This window comes from Lipotes vexillifer, unplaced genomic scaffold (assembly GCF_000442215.2).
Source record: "Lipotes vexillifer unplaced genomic scaffold, Lipotes_vexillifer_v1.1 scaffold86, whole genome shotgun sequence".
Taxonomy (NCBI): domain Eukaryota; kingdom Metazoa; phylum Chordata; class Mammalia; order Artiodactyla; family Lipotidae; genus Lipotes; species Lipotes vexillifer.
Window position 1 is genome coordinate 4,469,148 of NW_006785406.1, and position 18,571 is coordinate 4,487,718.

Consider the following 18,571-nt stretch of genomic DNA (forward strand, 5'->3'; position numbering starts at 1 on the left):
TTGGAAAGAATGATTCCATATAAGGCTCATGATACTCTACAACCATAAGTAATATATTACTATGGGGGGGGGAATCATGTTTTCATTGGAGGCATAGCAAAAATCTGATAAAATTATAATAACAGTTCAGGTTTGGGGAAATCTCAGGATTGGAAAGTCTTAAAACAGTCTTAATATTATACCATTGAGTGATTCCCACACCTGGATGGCACCAGTGTCCCAAAGAAGGGCTTACGCTCAGCTGGCTGTGAGACCACTATCAAGCAACCCCCAGAAACCAGGCAACCTGGTGAGTAGCCAGTAGCCTGTTAAGTCCATGCTTCTCCCTCCCCCAGAAAAGCTTACTGATAAATCCTAAAGAAGGCAGTTTTAAAATAGCTACTCCCTCCTGGCTTTTACAGTTTGGAGAGTTGCAAACCTCACGTTTGCTGATTACTCTAATGAGCAGCTGGAACTGTTCACAAGAGAAGGTAGCCAGAAACATGGATTTCCAGGATTACACTTTGAGAACTGCAGAGATTTGTGAAACTCCTCATAACTTTGATTTTTTTTTTCCAAACCCAGTGCACTGAATCCAGCCTCACAAATCTTCATTTAGCATTTATTAGGGGCAAGGCATTGATGCCGGCTACCTTCTGACTTTGGATTCAGAGTAAAACATGACAACTTAGCCACAAGCAAACAAACAGACCTAGAGATACACACACATACACACACACACACACACGAGAGAGAGCAAATACTACTAGTGAACCTGTTGAGAATATCATTAGGAAGGACCTGTGAGGTCAGCAATGATTACCACAGCAACAATAGCCAATGGGCACTCCATTATTGCTCTCAGTGCAATGATTTGAAATCTGAGTTTCCCTTGGGAGGTTTCTGTTTGCTTTTGCAAGAAGTCTGGAGAGACTTTTGTGTATTTTTGTCTCTGGCAGAGAAGAATGTACTCTTCATTAAAGGCTGCTCACGGTCCACATACAAAACAGAGACTAAAGGTTCAGAACTCTATTATTCACTGATTTACTTTTTTTTTTCTCCCCGCAGTACACGGGCCTCTCACTGTTGTGGCCTCTCCCGTTGCGGAGCACAGGCTCTGGACGCACAGGCTCAGCGGCCATGGCTCATGGGCCCAGCTGCTCCGCGGCATGTGGGATCTTCCCGGACCAGGGCACGAACCCGCGTCCCCTGCATCGGCAGGCGGACTCCCAAACACTGCACCACCAGGGAAGCGCGATTTACTTGTTTTTAAACAGTCATCAGAAACTGTTCAGGGAGTCCCCTGGTGGCATAGTGGTTAGGATTCGGTGCTGTAACTGCCGTGGCCCGGGTTCGATCCCTGGTCGGGGAACTGAGCTCCCACAAGCCTCGTGTTCAGCTCCAGCCTATTAAAAGCCATTCAGTCACTCACATGGGAAGGTTCCCTGCTACATTAGACAAACTTTTAACCTCACTTGTTGCATTTGGAATTAACACTCCTCTGATACTGTGATCCAACCTTAAACTGTCAGCCTGTGAAATGGTCTGAGTGCACTTAAATGATCTTTAGCAATCAAGCCAAAGTAAATACTTTTTGAATTAAATGCAGATATATTTTCCTTTGAATGCACTAAGTATCTCATGGTTGACACTAAGTCTTTAGCAAATATATTTTGGGTTATGCTGAACACAAGTCAGTTTAAAATTTGAATCTGATGATATGGTATTCACCCTGAAGGGAGAGCATCTTCGAATTGGAAGGCATTTTAGAGATAACTTAGTACCTCTTCATAGCTAGGGTACAAAAAAAAAGAGTACATTTCATTTACTTTGTAAATAAAAATATGTGTGATATATAAAATACACATATACACATACATGCATATAAAATACTAGAAGAATGCACACTGAAGTTTTAACAGTTATCTGTAAATGGAATTATGCATAATTTTCTTTTCTTGTTTAGTGCTGACTTGTATTTTCTAACTTTTTTCCTTTTCAGGGGGTTGAGTTAATCATTATCCTGTTTATGGCACATTATTATCATTGTTCTTGCAAGATTCTCTTTGCTTTATTTATTATTCCCCTTTTTATCTCCCTGCTTCTCCCCCTCATCCCTCATCCAACCACTCTGACAGGCTTAACTGGTACCTCTTTTGTACCTCCCTTCATTTCTACTAAGAGTATAAGCTTGAAAGCAGAGAGCCTCATTTTGTGCACTTACAAAATGAGTATCATTTTGTGGACATGCATTTTAACTTGGGGAAATGGTTTTATATTGTATCTCATTTTTCTTACTTTTTACATTTGGCACTATGTCCTTAAGATCCAGTCATGTTGATAAATGTTCATCTAATCAATTGCTTCTAACAGATGCACAATACTCCTTTATGTTCATTCAACTAAATTTGAACCACTTTCCTAGCAGAGGACACCCAGTTTACCTCCAGCTCCCTCTTACCATCACAATAACCTTGTGAGAATACCCTCTTATGTGCTATTATGGTGTTTTACATATACATACGTACACATATACATATATGTGCATATACATATGTATGTATATATGTATATGTATGCATACACGTGTATATACGTATATATATATAAATATATAGAAAACAAAAACATTTTCATACATCTCCAAGAGTATAATTGCTGGGTCATGGGATATGAGTGGGCCTAATCTGAACAAGCAGTAACACAGGCTCTCCAAAATGGCAGCATCAGTCTACCTCCTATTAGCAATGCATGATGGTCCCCACAGCCCCAGAAACACTGGGCATAACTGATCTCTCTGAAATGCTATACACATCATTACTGATTTAATTTGCATTTCTCTCATCACTAGTGACTCGGAGTACCTTTTCCAGTGCTTGAGAGCCTTTTGAGTTTCCTCCTCTTAAACTGCTTTTTCAAATCCTTTGCCCAAATTTTCTACAAATAACATGTATCCCTTTAAAAATAATCTCACGCCTCCAGTGAAATCAGTTGAACAAGACAGGCGTGAGAGGCAACAAGAAAACCCACACATGATAACAGATGGAAGTTAATCTATCTTCTGAAAACGGCAGTGACTCTGCAGTCAACAGAGAATTTGAGAACCGCACAATAGCAATAGCAAGGACAGCAGCAATGAATGATGTTATGTGAAACATATCCACCCCAGTGGTCCCTGGCTCATAGCAGATGCTCGTTAAACATTACTTCCCTCCCTTATCTTCTTAGATTAACACAACAAACCTGTGAAAAGGAAAACTGTGTCTTATTTATATTCTCCTTTAATGGAGAACAAAACTGCTTGGATGGATGCCCTGAATTGCCTGATGAGTGAGAGAAGCACGACTAAGGCAGGTGCTTCTAGCTCCTCCCTTCATTTCTACTAGTAGTGCAAGCTTGAAAGCAGAAGCCTCCATTTGCATCCCAGCTCCTCAACTTATTAGCATGTGGCATTAGGCAAGTCAAGCCACTTTTTTGAACCTGAGTTTCCCCCCATCAAATGGAGTAATAATGATGGCATTTTCCTCATGGTATTGTATTGAGGATTAAATAAATGATTCCCTGTAAGCCATGCAGAATAGTGCTTGACACCCAGTAAGTGCTTAGTGAGTATTAGCTTGTCCTTGGGGTATGGAGATTGTACTAAACTGACACCATAAACAGTCTTTCATATATGCCCACCAATTACAAGGTTTTAAGAATTCATTTTGAAGGGTTAAAGGCCACATAGCATATGAACACTTTATATCTGAAATACTGTATTTCATTCTAAACATTTTTCATAAGACACCTTTTTCCAATTTAGTCTTAAAAAATATCTTGAGGAGGTAAACATTTTTTCTTGAAAATTTCTGGGGTGTTCTTCTCAGATCCTCACATCTCTAGTAACACATCCGAGGACTTCCCTGACTAGATGAAACAGAATTGTTGGAAAATAGGCCTCCATACGGAGTAGGCTAGCACTTTTGTTCTCCTTGTACAAGGATTATTCTTATATTTCTATCCACTGAGGTAAAAAAAGGATGTCAACTAAAGAAGTAAAGCAACTAGTGGTAGCCGTGACCTGAATACAAGCAACCCTCATTTTTCTCAGCTTTAAAAAATAAAATAAAATGGAAGTGTGCAGCAGGGGAATCAAATCAAGCACGTGTGACAAATACTAGGGTTAAAGGGAGCAGCAGCAACAGAATGAGGGCTGCCTGAAATCTTAAGTGGTCAGAACTTACTGAATTACAAAAATCAATACCATGGTGCAAAGACAAGAGCTAGGAACCCTAATGTTCCTGGTTCCGTTATAATGAGCCAGGATCTCCTGGCTAGTTGTGCTGCTTCTGTGGGTCTCATATTCCTTATTGTAAGATGAAACACAAGACAAAAATATCCTTTCTCTCCACATTTCCTTCCAGCCCTAAATTCTAGGACCTCATACTTTATTCCTACAGCTAGATTTTTTTAAATTTCCTACATGTTTATATGGATACTACCTTTCCCAGCAATTATGTTAGTGGTGCAACACTTATCTCTTTGTAATCTGAATGCACACATGAGAATCCAGCTGCCACATCTAATTGGAAGAGAGATATTGAACCTGTTGAAAATGACCAGATACTCCTTCCAAAGACACTGTTTTATCTATGCTTTTCCCAGACATGGCTCCCCTGCAAATGTAGGGTCAAAGGTGTGAAGCTGCTTCTTTCTCCATGTGTTACTTTCTCTTTTTCCCAAGGTGGACCTGAAAAGGATAAAACACCCAGTGTACCCCAGAATTAACCATCACAAATATTGTGGATGCAGAATTGGCTGAGACGTGTCTAATACACACAGCCATATCCTGAAATCAATAAATCAGACCCTGGGAAATGCCCTGAGACCCAGAACAAATGAGTGTATACACACTTCACCAAACAATACAGAGCCACTTCAACAGGTACCTCTCTGGGCTATCAGTCAAAGAAAATCATCAGGGAGAAAACGAACAACATCCAGTCATCAGTGACTCAGCCCCACGTGGCTTGGCTCAAAGGTCGTGGTGAGGTGGGGGATGGGGTGAGAACATGTCATCTTAACAAGGTCATTTTGCTACATGGGAAATATTTATGTGGCCCAAAAAACATTAACATCCGTTTCGTGACATTACTAATTATTTTACATTATCTAAAATTTTATGAGATAAGAAATAAATGTGTATAAGAGAGCCATCCTCACATAGCCCTCATCTCACTGACGGCCATCAAGTATTCTAATAACAAGGGAAACAGGGAATCCTCTGAGAATTGACGTGTAAAGTCGATTGTACTATACTGCTTGTTTGAAAACACAAATTTGTTTCAGTGCAATTGGTATACTAGGAAACAATTTGAGCATAATGCAAATTTTTTGTGTGCTTGTGAGCAATTTCAGCCAGAAGGAACACTAGGAGACTGCAGAAACCCACACCCAGCTGAACCGAAGTACATGCACTAGCGTGCACATACCTCTAACACCCACCAGGTACCTAGTTATACAGGCCACCCATTCACATCTGCTGTTACAATTTCCTTTCAGATTTCAAACAACCCTCCTTCCACCACTTACAATAACTCACAAGCTGCAACCTTTCCAACACCCACTTCCACAAGAAAACTTAAAAATAAAAACAAGTGATTTTGTATTTCCCAGTCATTTTGTTCCTGGGGGTACCTAAACCACCAATTTTTCCTTCTTATCACCATTCTTCCTGTAATCCAGGTCCTTGTTCACTACAGGCTTCAACAGCAGACGCCAGAATTTTTGTTTTTTGGTTTGTTCCCCCCGTCCACCCCTCAGTGGAAAAAGGGCTGTTTTCTTTAGGAAAGGAAAAAAACTCTGCATTGCTACTAATGTGGACAAAGTATATAGACTCACTACAGACACACTCTCAAAGCCCTCAGGGCTTGTTCTTGTTTTCCAACAGAGTGGATCTGTCAATACAGACCTGCCAACTCTCTCCCACCAGAGCTAAAGGATGACTTAAATCTCCTTCTTTATGGTGAAGCACTGCGGATAACGCGAGGAGGGCAGGGCAGCGAAGGCAGTTTTCACTCCATTTACTGATGGCAGTCAAGGGCATGGCTGGAACTTAGTATGAGTCAATGGCAACCAAAGAGACAGATTTTCTTAGGCTTAATGTGAGGCATGGAGGAAAAGCCAGTTTGTGTGTGGATGAGTAATGTGTATGTGCACGAGTTCACTAGACTTAGGGGTATATATGTATTCCTTGCCCTGTTCCTAAACTGCTTTAGGGCAACTTCAAGGATGCATATTATATACTATACTACACTACAAATAGATGCAAAATAATAAAAATGAAGCAAGGAGCATGTGTGTGTGTATATATAATCACATATACATAAATACACACATATGTATATGTAAGTCATAATTCAAACCCTAATTAAAGAGAGTCTTTGTAATCTTGGCTACATAAAAATGAGGAAAGAGGTCAAAACGGAACCCAGGAGAAACAGAGTCGTAGGTAAAGGAAAACCAGGCACTGAAGCCATAATCCTGGGTTCAAACACCAGTTCAGCAATTTACTTCTGGGCAAGTAATTTCAACTTCTTCGGTTCCAATTCCTCATAGATAAAAGTGACAATGCTCCCCACCTAGAGTGTTATTTTCAAGATTAAATGACAATGTTCCTAAGGTCACGGGGGATTATAACTTCTGTGCCAAATCTCTGGTTTTATACTGTGTTCAGAAATTCAGATGGTTGGGCGTCCCAGAGTTCTCAGCTGTCTGGGACACTCTGGGTCTGAAGGACAGGATATGAGCACACACCCATGACCCCAGACCCAAGGGGCAGTGGGGCAGAGCCAAGCTGGCCTCAAAGGAGTGAGAGAATTGAGAAACCCTGGGGGGACTGTAGCCTGATTTCCAATTGCTCCAGGTTGGGAGAACCTTTAAGACAGCAGTTCCCAAAATGGGACCAGCAGTATCCGTGGCCCCGGGAAACTTGTTAGAAATGCAAATTATCAGGCCTTATTTCATACTTACTGAATCAGAAAGTCTGCGTTTCTGGGTTGGTAACTCAAGTTTAAAAACCACAGCCTTAGGAGATAGAGTTTTGCTTCAGTAAGTTAAGGAGTTTGTATCTGTTTCAAGTCAGGGTTTTGAAAAGAATAAAAGAAGAATCCCAGCATCCTTCTGGCACTGTTCCACAATTTAGCAATGAATTCACACCACCCTCTGGCTATTCTGGCCACCCAGCAACACTTGCCACCCTCCTCAGACCACTAGAGGTATGGTCAAATCCTGATCCAAACAAAAATGTCACAAACATGCTGATCAAATGGCATTGGAGGATTTGTGGACCAAAAGCAATGGAGGGTGTAATCCTCTTAGAATGAAAGGAGTCTAGAAAAAGAAAAATATAACCTATTGGAGTGTGTAAATAGGGTCCACAGTGGAAGGACTGATGTGAAAATACTTCTTTTTAAACACCCGGCACCAACTATTTATTTCTGCTTGTCATCCTGTCTGCCAGTGTCTGAAGTTGGGGTTACATGCTCAAACAGGGCAAGCTACTGTACATGGTGACCTACCTCCCTCCCCTCCCCTCCCCACATTCTGATAAACTCCAGAATCACCAGAGTTTGAGTTTATGTAGCTCTTAAAACATCTAGGCCACTTGATTTTCTTCATTTTCATTTATCTGCTTGCTTACCTGGTTGCATTTTCACCAGTCTTCTGAGAGATGGATGGGGGAAACAGGAGAAAGAAAAAAAAGTGGGCAAAACGGGCTTGGTGAAAAAGATTTACAATTACAATGGAAGCTAAAATACACGGTTTGTGATTAATTAATGGATTTCATTACCCTGTAGGGTTCTGTAAAGGGTGTCTCCACTTACCAATCCTGAAAAGAAAATCTGTAATAGCTACAAACTGCAATTTCCAAGCATCCTATTACACACTAATGTTGCACCAAAACTAAGATCAGTCTAAATCAGTAGGCAGGGGGCCGCACCTCCTGTAAGGTGTTAAGATGATGGTATAAATCACAATTATCAATTAAAATTGCAATTATTAAACAGAAAAGAAATCACACTGAACAATACCTATGGCACGGACTCGTTTACTGACTTATGTATTGTTAATGCATGAATGGCAGGCAGCATTTCTAATTTTTCCCACCATAACCTCTATGTTGGGAAATCAAACCTTTTAGAAATTAAGTAATTCTTATAATTACAAAGGAATACTCATGTTACACGGAAAACTAAGCAAACGGATATACATTGTGTCTAATAACAATACAAAAGTTTCCAAGGAACATTTTTGGTTATGGTACTTGTCCTATTCCCTTTAGAAATAGATTATCACTCTGAACTCTCCCAGTTTTGATGGAGATATCACATAAAAGGAATCCTAAGTCATGGAATGTTGTAATTAGGATGAACCTTAGGAATCATCTAATCCAACCCTTCCTCATTTTACGGGCAGAGATACTGAGACCCAGGGGATTCAATATTTGCCCAAGATCACACAGCTTGTCAGTGGCACAGTGAGAACTCGCACTTTCCTCTTCAGACTCTCTAATATACTGTTCTTTCCACTGTATCATTCTGCCCCCAAGCTTCAGGCAGAGCTAACTGAGGATGTGACTACACAGGAAGGCCAGAGAACAGAGGCTCCAGATCAGAGTTTCTACTACACACTTTTCCCTGTTCCTGTGTTTGGCTGAAATCTAATCACATGCTCACACCACGTACACTTTCTTCTGGTGGTGACCCATGGGTCTGCCTCTATCACACTCTTAGGACAAGACATCTTTCAGGGGCTCATGCTAGCCTTGCAGGAATCTCCACTAATTAGAAAAATAAAAATAAAATATGATTCCTAGGACTCAAAGAGTGAGATATAGATTTTCAGACTCAGAAAAAGATGAGACGGAAGTATTTAGAAGATGTTTAACTCCTCAGTGACTGCTTTCCAGGCCCAAATGGCAAGGAAGTCAGTTAATTTGTAAATATTCCATACATAAGAGACTCTCCAATATTCTATTTTTCTAAGCGCTCTTCTGTTCGAAACCCTTCAGTGTCTCCCTCATGCTTGCAGAATAAACACTAAGGTTCTTAGACTGCAGGGCAGGTTTCTTACAATCTGTTCAACACTATTTAAATAAGATTAATTACTTACTCTTTTAAAACCTATGCTGTATTAGTTACCTATTACTGTGAAACAAGTTAGCCCAAAACCTGGTAGCTTAAAACGACAATAAACACCTCACAACGGTTTCTGTGGGTCAGGAATCCGACAGCAGTTTAACCGGCTGATTCTAGTCCAGGGTCTCCCACAGGGATGCAGTCATCTGAAGACCTAACTGGGACTGGAAGACCTGCTGCCAAGATGGCTTTCCTATGGCCTTGCCACGTGAACCTCCCCAGAGGGACGCTGGTCTCTTAGGGCATGGTAGCTATTTCCCTTCAGAGCGAGAGACTCAGGAAAGCCAGCTGCAAGCTACAAGGTCTGTTTTGACCTAGCCTCAGAATCACACATCATCACTTGTAATATCCTATTGGTTTCACAGGCCAGCCCAATCCAGTTCGGTGGGGGACTATACAAAGGTGTCAGTACCCGTAGGTGGGTATCATAAGAGGCTATTGAAGGCTAGCTAGTGTACACACCATATTAGCCACCTTACTACCTTTGCTTACCCAGTTCTCGCCACGTGGTTTGCCCCTCCCCCCCCTCCCCCGGTCATCTTAATGTGATTAGCAAAAAAGCACATGATCTGGAGTTAGATCAAGGGTTCAATCTCAGTCAAAGATGGAATCTGATTTCGAGCAAGTTTCTCAGCCTTACCTCCTATATCTGTAACACAAATACTACAATTCCCTACTGCAAAAAGTAACTGTGATTACTAAATGAAATTCAGTATAGAAAAATACTTCGCAGATTGCAAGCATGTAAAATTATTTCTCAGCTACCACTTTTCTTCTAGGCCTGCCTATACGCCACTGTTTCTTAAACCTTCACCTCTCAATTGAAAATCCCAACCTCCTCTAGGTTCTGACAGTACCATGTATATTCCTACACAGTCTTCTCACATTGTGCATTTATTATAAGTATTTATTTAAATGAAACTCACCCCTACTGGGTTATAAATTCCTTGAGGTTAGAATCTCTCATACCACTGTCTACAGAATAGTCAATATATGTTTGATTAACCAAACTGGCATGCCTTTATCCTTTAACCACCATCCAAAGAGACAGGGAGGCCTTTCTGTACACACTGTCCATGGGATACACATGATATAACAGAGGGAAAGGTTAATTTTAGTGATAGACATCCAGAGCATCTTGAAGCTTATGATAGAAAAAATAATTTGGCACTTTGGAATATTTCTTAGATATCAAAAGCTGAGCTCCTAGGATAAGTGATGATTTTTGAGGAATACATGCCTAGCCAGTTTATCCCTCCACTGACAGAGAAGAGTCAAGGGAGATTTGGGGTAAGAGTGTTACAGGCAGAATTCTAAAGATATACTGACATTTCCTGTTCCTAGCTACTAATCCATCCATTAATCTAGGTACTTCTCTGAAGGGACTTAACAAATGGATTAAGGTTACTCATCAGCTGACCTTAAGACAGGGATATTACTGAGGTGGGTCCAATGTAATCACCTGAGTCAGAAGAGTCAGAGAGATGCATGGAAAAAGGGAGGCAGAAAAGATGAGACAGAAGGGGAGGTCAGAGAGATTCAAAATGTGAGAAGGACTCAACCCACCATTGCTGGCTTTGAAGATGAAAGAAGGGAGCCATGAGCCAAGGAAAGTGGGTGGCCACAAGAAGCTGAGAACAACCCCCAGTTGACATTCAGCAAGGAAATGGGGACTTCATTCCTACAAAGGCAAGAAACTGGATTCTTCTAACAACCTGGTAAGCCTGAAGTGAACCTTGATTTTGGCCTCGTGAAACCCAAGTCTGAGAAGTCAGCCAAGCCACCCTAGACTTGTAACCTACAGAACTGTGAGATAATAAATGTGTGGTGTTTTGAGCTGTTAAATGTCCAGTGATTTGTTATGGCAGCAATAGAAAACTAATGCAAAGAATAAGAGTTAAATACTGTTATGGGTTTCTGAGAAGGAAATAGAGCCTTTCTCTCCCCATCTGCACTCTGAGCCAAGCCCATGAAGATGGGGGACGGAGCAAAAGAAACCCCAGGTGAGTTCAGAAGCTGAGAGAAACTCAGCACCCAGCAGAGTCTGGAGGGATGGAAGAGCCATGGGAGCATAGGGGGAGCATGGACATGCATGGGGGCCACTGTACAGGTCTGCACTCTCCAGTGAGGTGATGGAGAAACAAGAATTTCCCTCAAAGTATCAGAGATGAAGCAGGTGCACCAGGCTCCAAGGAACCAGAGGTATCGGCAGGGTCTGGGGCCAGGAGGCAGAATGAAAACTTTCAGCTGTGCACTCAGCAGAGCTAACACCATTGGAAACCCTATATCTGAATGGAAGTGTCACAGATCTCAGAATAATCCTAATCCCCAAAACCTAATCCCCAGAACCTCACCCTAAGGGAGAAGTAAAGTAAAAGGCAAAAGGAAAGAATCCCAAATCAACTATGTATTTACTCAAACTAGAGATTGAGGGGAAGTGTCTGGAAGTCTCTAAATTTACCATTAAATTGGCAAAATTTCCTTTCCTGCCAATGGAGAAAATGGAGGCTCAAGAGGTGAGAAAATTCAGTTATAAACAAATAAAGTCCTATTTTGCATACCAAATCTGTGACTGATTATAACTGCCAGAGATAGATACCATTTATCAAGCAGTTATTATCTTCCAAGAGCCATATTTTACATTCATCCTATAATTTAATATCCATAATAACCCACTGAGTCTTGCATTGTCATTATCTCTATTTTACAGGTAGAGAAATCAAGACTAAGAGATGTTAAGAAAATAGTCCAGAATGTTACAGCTGGTAAATGGTAGATTCCAGATTCAAATATCTACCCACCTAGTATTTCCTCTTTGAATTCCTTGCAGTGAGGGATTAGAAGGGATGCTACTATTTATGAAAGCATTTTTATAAATCCTTCTGTGATTATACTATTTATAGGATCACTTTTATGAATTCTTTGGTATCACAAAAATAGCAATAGCAACCATTTACTTATCTTGAAGGCACAGAATGTGCCAAGCAGCTCTAAGTGGCTTTTATGGATCATTTAAAAGTTATGACTTTCTCCATTTTATAGGTGAGAAAAGGGAGGCCCTGACTTGTCCGAGGGCACAGAGTATGAGGCAGGGCCAAGATCTGAAACCAGGCACTCTGACTCCAGTCTTTGTGTTCTCACCCACGGGCTGCACAGCATCCCACCTTGAGCCATCCTTAGAACTTAGAGGTCAAAAAGAAATGCTGCATTGGCCCAGAACAGAGATTCTGACAGCAGCATGGAGGGGTGGTTATGGAAGAATATTGTTGTCCCTGAAGTGATCTCGCTTTTTTAACCCAGTTTCATTGCTTTGATGTTTAAGATACACCATCAATTCAATAACAGCTACTGAGATTATAAACAAACACATTTATTATAAGTCCTATTCAAATTTCAGAAATATTAAACATATCTTAATAATGAGGATATGTATTTATGTTTTTCAACTTGCCCCACCTTCCTGAAAAAACAGAATCAAATTCACTTATCCAATACTTTCTAAAAGTCAAAACCATGGAATCAGAGATAAATGACATGGCCCTGGTCTCACTGGGCTCACAGTTGAATATAGAGACACTTTAACCTACAGCATGGGGCACTAAGTGAGAAAATAGGGGGAACAACTATCTGGAAGGGGATGGTCTATGAAGAAAAGGTTTCTGGAAGAAGCCATGATACCAAAATTCAATTTGTAAGGATCTGAGAGCAAATAACAGGCCAAACAAAGAAGGGAGAGGCTATGACTAACTTAAGGAGCTGTAAACACAGTGAAAAACTGTCAGTGAAAAACTTCTTTCACTGACTCTACTGAACTCATTTCTGAATTAACACTCTCCATCCTCTCTGAAAGGCATACTGACACTCAAGCCCAATACTGATGGTTTCTCTCCAGCAGACCAGGGCACTTGATGCCTCCCCCCAGTTGAGGGATATGCTCGCTAAGGGTCATTTATATTGGTTCCCAACATGTATATGTCAGTTGTGCTTGGCCTTAGAATCTAATTAATTTAATTAAACATTGTATAATTTAATTAAATATTATATAAGCCAATGAAATATGAGTGTGAACCAAAAGAGCTATTGTTTCTAAGAAAACTAGGTTGAATCCTTTGGAAAGACTCAAAAACACTAGCTGCCAAAAAATTACTGTCAAATTACAAGTGAGTGAGATAGCCATAAAAGACTGGAAGACACACCATAACAACCTACCAGATTCTGCTCTTTTATTAATTCTACTTGAAAGAAACTCAAACTGGAACTCATAAGTGACATATTATGTATGGGTGTGGTTACACAAGAAAACTGATGAGGTACTTTGATGAGTGGAGCCACATTCAAGGGAAAGGCTTTGGCCCTACATCAAAAGACTGATGAACAAATGTGAACATATGTTTTAAGTTATAATAAACATTTTTACTATATCACTTTTATGTCTCCCTATTTTAACCAATATTTTTTATTAAAAAATCATGTCTCAGATCAGAATGCTTCCACCATAATTTAAGAGGACTGAAGGCAAGACTGTAAGTGGGCAAGTATCTACAGATGAGGCTAGAGAGGTTGTGGCAATGCAACCACAAGCTCTGCACACATGCTGGAATATGTAGGTTCGCATACAGACTTTAGAGAAGCCACTGATGTGATTAAGATTCCTGGTTGAGAAAGATCATGTAAACATGGAGAATGCTTTGGAGTCAAGACTAGAGGCTGTTGAACTGAACCTACGAAGAAATGATGAGGTTTTAACTAAGGCTGGAATAGTGAGAGGAACATAATTTTCAGTCAGTGCATAAAGTAAACAGTACCTGGTGAGCTGGTAAGACAACGGTGAAGTGGTATGGCAATGGGAGCTCTCATTGGACTCTTATGGACAACATCTGGCATATATTTCAAAAATCCTTAAAACTATAGATAACTTTGACCCAGACATTCCATTTTTAGGTCCTATCCACATAAAATAATTAGCAAATTTCACACCAATTTTTACATATAAGACTGTTTTCATTCCCCCATTACATATAAGAGCAAAGACTGGGGGCCAACTTAGAATGTTCAAAAATAGGGCACAGATAGTGTTGGAAGATGGCGGAAGAGTAAGATGCGGAGATCACCTTCCCCCCCACAGGTACACCAGAAATACATCTACACGTGGAACAACTCCTACAGAAAACACCTACTGAATGCTGGCAGAAGACCTCACACCTCCCAAAAGGCAAGAAACTCCCCACGTACCTGGGTAGGGCAAAAGAAAAAAAACAGAGACAAAAGAATAGGGACGGCACCTGCACCAGTGGGAGGGAGCTGTGAAGGAGGAAAGGTTTCCACACACTAGGAAGCCCCTTCGCGGGCAGAGACTGCGGGAGGCGGAGCGGGGAGCTTCGGAGCCGCGGAGGAGAGCACAGCAACGGGGGTGCGGAGGGCAAAGCGGAGAGATTCCCGCACAGAGGATCGGTGCCGACCGGCACTCACCAGCCCGAGAGGCTTGTGTGCTCACCCGCCGGGGCGGGCGGGGCTGGGAGCTGAGGCTCGGGCTTCGGTCGGAGCGCAGGGAGAGAACTGGGGTTGGTGGCTCGAGCACAGCCTGAAGGGGTTAGTGCACCACGGCTAGCTGGGAGGGAGTCCAGGGAAAAGTCTGCACCTGCCAAAGAGGCTTTTTCTTCCCTCTTTGTTTCCTGGTGCGCGAGGAGAGGGGTTTAAGAGCGCTGCTTAAAGGAACTCCAGAGACGGGCGCGAGCAGCGACTAAAAGCGCGGGTCCCAGAGACGGGCGCAAGCCACGGCTAAAAGTGCGGACCCCAGAGACGGGCGGCAGACGCTAAGGCTGCTGCTGCCGCCACCAAGGGGCCTGTGTGCGAGCACAGGTCACTATCCACACCCCTCTTCCGGGGAGCCTGTGCAGCCCGCCACTGCCAGGTTCCCGGGATCCAGGGACAACTTCCCCGGGAGAACGCATGGTGGGCCTCAAGCTGATGCAATGTCATGCTGGCCTCTGCCGCCGCAGGCCTGCCCCGCACGCCGTGCCCCTCCCTCCCCCCGGCCTGAGTGCGCCAGAGCCCCAGAGTCAGAGGCTCCTTTAACCCCATCCTGTCTGAGGAAAAAACAGATGCCTTCCAGCAACCTACACGCAAAGGCAGGGCCAAATCCAAAGCTGAGCCCCTGTGAGCTGTGAGAACAAAGAAGAGAAAGGGAAATCTCTCCCAGCAGCCTCAGAAACAGCGGATTAAAGCTCCACAAGCAACTTGATGTACCCTGCATCTGGGGAATACATGAATAGACAACGAATCATCCCAAAATGAGAAGGTGGACTTTGAGAGCAAGATTTATTATTTTTTTCCCCTTTTCCTCTTTCCGTCAGTGTGTATATGTATGCTTCTGTGTGAGACTTTGTCTGTATAGCTTTGCTTCCACCATTTGTCCTAGGGTTCTATCCGTCCATTGTTTTTTTTTTAATTTTTTGCTTAAAAATTAATTTTAATAACTCTATTATACTTTACCTTCTTTCTTTCTTCCTTTCTTTCTTTCTTTCCTTCCTTCCCTCCTTTAGACAACAAATCATCCCAAACTGAGGAGGTGGACGTTGAGAGCAAGATTTATGATTTTTTCGCCTTAACCTCTTTTTGTGAGGGTGTATGTGTATGCTTCTCTGTAAGATTTTGTCCGTATAGCTTTGCTTCCACCATTTGTCCTAAGGTTCTATCTGTCCCTTTTTTTTTTCTAAACAATTATTTTTTAATTCAATAACTTTATTATACTTTATTTTATTTCACTGTATCTTCTGTCTTTTTTCCTTCTTTCCCTCCTTCCTTCCTTCCTCCATCCCTCCCTACCTCCTTTCTTTCCTTCTTTCCTTTTCTTCTTTCTTTCTTTCTTCCTACTTCTACTAATACTCTCTTCTTTCTCTCCCTTTTATTCTGAGCCGTGTGGATGAAAGGCTCTTGCTGCTCCAGCCAGGAGTTAGGACTCTGCCTCTGAGGTGGGAGAGCCAACGTCAGAACACTGGTCAACAAGCGACCTCCCACCTCCACATAATATCAAATGGCAAAAATCTCCCAGAGACCTCCATCTTAACACCAGCACCCAGCTTCACTCAATGACCAGCAAGCTACAGTGCTGGACAACCTATGCCAAACAACTAGCAAAACAGGAACACAACCCCACCCATTAGCAGAGAGGCTGCCTAAAACCATAAGTGCACAGACACCCCGAAACACACCACCAGACGTGGACCTGCCCTCTAGAGAGACAAGATCTAGTCTCATCCACCAGAACACAGGCACTAGTCCCCTCCACCAGGAAACCTACACAACCCACTGAACAAACCTTAGCCACTGGAGACAGACATCAAAAACAACAGGAACTACAAACCTGCAGCCTGCAAAAAGGAGACCCCAAACACAGTAAGATAAGCAAAATGAGAAGACAGAAAAACACACAGCAGATGAAGGAGCAACATAAAAGTGCACCAGACCTAACAATCAAAGAGGAAATAAGCAGTCTACCTGAAAAAGAATTCACAATAATGATAGTAAAGATGATCCAAAATCTTGGAATTAGAATGGACAAAATACAAGAAACAGTTAACAAAGACCTAGAAGAAATAAAGATGAAACAAGCAATGATGAACAACACAATAAATGAAATTAAAAGTAGTCTAGATGGGATCAATAGCAGAATAACTGAGGCAGAAGAACGGATAAATGACCTGGAACATAAAATAGTGGAAATAACTACGGCACAGCAGAATAAAGAAAAAAGAATGAAAAGAACTGAGGACAGTCTCAGAGACCTCTGGGACAACACTAAACGCACAAACATTCGAATTATAGGGGTTCCAGAAGAAGAAGAGAAAACGAAAGGGACTGAGAAAATATTTGAAGAGATTATAGTTGAAAACTTCCCTAATATGGGAAAGGAAATAGTTAATCAAGTCCAGGAAGCACAGAGAGTCCCATACAGGAGAAATTCTAGGAGAAATATGCCAAGACACATATTAAACTGTCAAAAATTAAATACAAAGAAAGCATATTAAAAACAGCAAGGGAAAAACAACAAATAACACACAAGGGAATCCCCATAAGGTTAACAGCTGATCTCTCAGCAGAAACTCTGCATGCAAGCCAGAAGGGAGTGGCAGGACATACTGAAAGTGATGAAGGAGAAAAACCTGCAACCAAGATTACTCTACCCAGCAAGGATCTCATTCAGATTTGATGGAGAAATTAAAACCTTTACAGACAAGCAAAAGCTGAGAGAGTTCAGCACCACCAAACCAGCTTTACAACAAATGCTAAAGGAACTTCTCTAGACAAAAACACAAGAGAAGGAAAAGTCCTATAATAACGAACCCAAAACAATTTAGAAAATGGGAATAGGAACATACATATCGATAATTACCTTAAATGTAAATGGACTAAATGCTCCCACCAAAAGACACAGATTGGCTGAATGGATACAAAAACAAGACCCATATATATGCTGTCTACAAGAGACCCACTTCAGACCTAGAGACACATACAGACTGAAAGTAAGGGGATGGAAAAAGATATTCCATGCAAATGGAAACCAAAAGAAAGCTGGAGTAGCAATTCTCATATCAGACAAAATAGACTTTAAAATAAGGACTATCAGAAGAGACAAAGAAGGACACTACATAATGATTAAGGGATCGATCCAAGAAGAAGATATAACAATTGTAAATATTTATGCACCCAACACAGGAGCATCTCAATACATAAGGGAAAAACTAACAGCCATAAAAGCAGAAATCGACAGTAACACATGCATAGTAAGGGACTTCAACACCCCACTTTCACCAATGGATAGATCATCCAAAATGAAAATAAATAAGGAAACACAAGCTTTAAATGATACATTAAACAAGAGGGACTTAATTGATATTTATAGGACACTCCATCCAAAAACAACAGAATACACATTTTTCTCAAGTGCTCATGGAACATTCTCCAGGATAGATCATATCTTGGGTCACAAATCAAGCCTTGGTAAATTTAAGAAAATTGAAATTGTATCAAGTATCTTTTCCGACCACAATGCCATGAGACTAGATATCAATTATAGGAAAAGATCTGTAAAAACTACAAACACATGGAGGCTAAACAATACGGTACTTAATAACGAAGTGATCACTGAAGAAATCAAAGAGGAAATCAAAAAATACCTAGAAACAAATGACAATGGAGATACAACGACCCAAAATCTATGGGATGCAGCAAAAGCAGTTCTAAGAGGGAAGTTTATAGCAATACAAGCCCACCTTAAAAAGCAGGAAACATCTCGAATAAACAACCTAACCTTGCACCTCAAGCAATTAGAGAAAGAAGAACAAAAAAACCCCAGAGTTAGCAGAAGGAAAGAAATCATAAAAATCAGACCAGAAATAAGTGAAAAAGAA

At 41.3% G+C, this 18,571-nt stretch overlaps 1 protein-coding gene across 2 annotated transcripts in view; it reads right to left on the bottom strand.

The window, feature by feature from the left end:
• The window catches only part of TMEM108 (transmembrane protein 108), a 390,521-nt gene that overhangs the window by 265,179 nt on the left and 106,771 nt on the right, over positions 1-18,571 (bottom strand). The window lies entirely within an intron of this gene.